At 40.1% G+C, this 3,783-nt stretch overlaps 1 long non-coding RNA gene across 1 annotated transcript; it reads right to left on the bottom strand.

The window, feature by feature from the left end:
- Nucleotides 1-3,046: 3,046 nt before the first annotated feature.
- On the bottom strand, nucleotides 3,047-3,467 carry LOC149838715 (uncharacterized). The gene is made up of 2 exons (XR_016432207.1): nucleotides 3,320-3,467; nucleotides 3,047-3,209 (listed from the first exon to the last, which is right to left on the bottom strand). It is a non-coding gene; the product is annotated as an uncharacterized LOC149838715 (long non-coding RNA).
- Nucleotides 3,468-3,783: the final 316 nt, after the last annotated feature.

The following is a 3,783-nucleotide window of genomic DNA, read 5'->3' as shown; positions in this document are numbered from 1 at the left end:
GAGGTGGGTGATGGTGGGTGGTAGTGTGATGGTGGTGATGGATGGTGAAAATTTGTAGGGAGGGCGGTTTCTTGGGAGGTGAGTGATTGTGGGTGGTGATGGTGTGACCAACAATTTTTTTGTTAAAACATTTTTTCATTTTTCATGGAGGAATGTTTCTTATCAAAAAAATGTACTTTTTACAAAAGCTCTCTCAACGAAAAAGTCTCTCGAAGGGTAAAGAAATCCGTACAAAATTTCCATTTTGTATCACTTTTCACACATCTTTCTTACTTTCAAATGTGCCCTTATTTTTCTTTTTCTTCGGTGAGGGTGGGTGGTTTGAGAAGCACAAAAGTTGTAGTGCTAATAGTGAAGAAACACAACAATGACTAGTGTTTGCAACCGAATGCCTGGAGGAGGAAGCATTCATCTTCGTGGGTAAGTGGGTTCAATTTGGGCATTGACCTCGATGTGTCCAAAACCGGGGTTTCTATAAGCAACAACTTCTCTCCTCGCCCTCTCAGCAAAATTCTCTTTTCTTATCTTTGGGACCATTTGCGGTTGTGGGTCATTTCAAAAAGTGGGAGATTGTGATGATTTTTTTACTATGAAGAGTCATTTTGAATCATAGATTATGTTAGGTGTAAGAAGGGAGGGGAGAGAGAATTCAAAAGAAAAAACATGGGCTGTTTTAGAGAATGTTTGGTTTTGATGACGTGGAATAGTCTCATATTGATTGTGTTTGAGTTTATTGTGGGCTTTATAACCCACATGTAAACTCTTACATTTGTTCCTGAGAACAAGAGGTTGGGATGACTACCACACACACACGCGTGCGTGCCCGCCCGTCGTGCCGGGTTCGGGTTCGGGTAATTGGCCCTTTAGGGCCATATCCAATCAAGACCAAAGTATCTTTTTGCTCAAAGTTTCTGTGGATATTTGGATTCTTTAATGGGTTATGAGAAATGATAATGGGTCACGACTCCTCGTAGTCCGTGCCCATTATGGCTCTTCGAATTCCTTTAACGGATCTTGACTCTTCGATTTCCGATAACGGGTCACGTCTCCTCGAATTCCGTAATAGGTTCCTTCCACGCTTTGTAACCGTTTGTGGGTTATAAAAGCATGGTTAGGGCTGGGGTTACGACATATCTTAGACGCACTGATTTCTGAAGAAGAGCTCTGCGGTTTTCTCTTTCTTTGTTGCTCTCTCTTTCTTTTCTGAGTTATCCCGAAAGGGTTTTTTCTGCAACTTCGGTTCGTGAATGTTGTTTTCGAAGGACGGTCCGTCGGAGTGCACCGGTCTGATCGTCGAGGTTATTGTATCCTGAGGGAAGGACGCTGAACCTTGTTTGCACTGTATGTGGGGGCAAATCTTCTCTAAGGGGAGTACTTTTGTACTCCTTAGCCTTTTACATAATCTAAACATGTTGTTGTTTTTATTATGTTTCTTGCATCTGTTTGTCTATTTGCTTGTGTTCGGATTTTGGTGTTATGCGGAATCCGACATGCCTGCTCCATGTTTATGTTTCGATCTGTTGAAAATCATGATTTGTATTCTAGTGCATATTATGATTTATGTCATGTTTTATATCATGATGATGATTGTGAAACTGTGTGATCAGAAAATCGATACAACAGATTGATCTTGGTGTAGTTTCATAAAGGAATTTAGTTGGTGATAGCTGTGAGATGGAACCGAAAGAGGAGCAGCAACAACAACGTACCAGTTGTTAACATTTTCTTATAGTAGGAAACATTCCTTCACCTCTAGGTGGAGAAATATTTCTTATCAAAAATTATACTTTTTAGAATAACTCTTGTTTGAAATGGTTGGAAAATCTGTACATTTTTTCTTCCTACCTTAGCTTTTCCTACATGTTTTTTCACTTACAAGCGTGACCTGAATCCAACCTTGTGGATGTGATCTACATGTTTAGTTTTTCATATTGAACCGACAATTGAATCATCCTGCAGTGATGCATAAATAAGATTTTTTAAGTATTGAAATTTGAAAGCTCAGAATTTTGGTAAATACTTAATCATCCAAAAATCATGTTTTTGTACTGAAAAAGCATGATCCAACGGTCCATGTATACCAAATGGACTATGTTGAACAAAATTGCAAATGTCAGATTCTCATATATATATATATATAATCAGAAACACCAAGTTCACACTCTAGTTCTCATATTCAAATGAAGCAACACGAAGAACATAATGGCCATAATTTGATGGTATTTGAAAATATCACCATATTAACAGATCATCTTCCTCTGTTGCTGCTGGTAACTCAGTGGGCCTAGACTTTACGAGCGCATCAAGCTCAATATGCCACCACTACTCCCCTTTGCCTACCTGAGATAGTTTCCTGATAGCTTCGGCCTTGTAGCAAGGGACGTACACCCTGAATATCGAACTCATATCATCCTGCGACTTGAATGCCTTAATTAAGCCATCCCACACAGCCACATGCATGGAATTGTGTGAAATCATCCGATTGGGTGGCTTGAAGAATGAGGAGTTTTTTTAAGGTCGAAGCTGACTGCATTCCCCGGGGGAAAGGGGTTCTCATAAATTTTATCTTTCTTTAACGACTAAGGAAAACCCTCACTGTGAACCGGGTCACTTAATGGGCCGGCCTTCCTGCGAGGTAAAACTCTCGGTTGAGGACACAACCACCCAGCCTTACCTGCCCCAACTGTGATAAAACAATAGCAGCCCCATGGTCCAGCAGGATTCAATCCCGGATCCCGGGTAACCACCACAGTTTTCTGAAGTTTTATCAACCGGAGGCCTGCCAATGTGCTATCCGTACTGATGAGAGTTTTTTTTCCCTTGGCATAGCCAAATTTAAAAGATAAAAAAGATAAAGCACTGGTAGAGTAGCAAATACCCTTTCTTAAGCGAAAGGAGCTACCTTGCTGTGCACCGGAGAGATGGATAATATTCACTACTATAGGCATTTGGGGAAGCAAACTTAACCAGGTATAAATTGATGATCACAGTAAAGCAGCATAGTTTATAGACATGATTGAGCAGTCCAAACAATTTCTAAAGAAAATTAAAAAAAGAAAAATCATATCATGTTTGTTACTTCTTTTGTCATTAGTAAGCGATCACCCAGACATACTTTTCTTCCTTTCCAACTCATACAACCGATTCAGAAGAAAGAGCAGCATATGAAATCAAGAAAGTTCTGGGTACAATCATAGCAGCAGGAGCAACTGCACCATAAGAAACAACTCACACAAATAAGAAAATTGAACATAGGTTGACGTGAAAAGGAGAAAACTATGACCATGAAGGAAAAACAGAAAGTTGCAATACTCCTTACCATTCATCAACCATCTTGTCTTGGTCATCTGCAATCTGAAAATTGCTACTTTCCCCATGAGAAATCTCCTGTGATTGTGGTGGCTCCATCTTCTCCAAGAGGCTAAGAGAGGGGGCTGGGACTGGTTGTGGTCCTTATGGAATGCTTTGGTATTAAGAGGTTGGGAAATAGAATATAAAAACCCATAAGTTGTCCACTTTCTGGTGGTGAGCAACAGTTGTCCTTTCTTTAGCTTTTTGGTGTGATGAAGATGTTCTTTCCATTCTGAAGTATGCCATAATGACACCCAATTGCAAGAATGGCCTAATTTGTATCCAGCCTAGGTCTTGTCAGCACAGGGTCCCACTAAAGAGGTCCTTTCACTGCATATTTATTTACTTCAAATTCTTACTGCAAATGCTAGCAAGGCAATTGTTCTTGTTGCATGCACTAGGACTCTCTACCTGAATGCTCTACAACGAAAA

This window comes from Nuphar pumila, chromosome 5, assembly GCF_984573655.1.
Source record: "Nuphar pumila chromosome 5, dmNupPumi1.hap1.1, whole genome shotgun sequence".
NCBI lineage: Eukaryota > Viridiplantae > Streptophyta > Magnoliopsida > Nymphaeales > Nymphaeaceae > Nuphar > Nuphar pumila.
The sequence above is the reverse complement of the archived record's forward strand: the minus strand, read 5'-3'. Positions and strand labels throughout refer to the sequence as shown.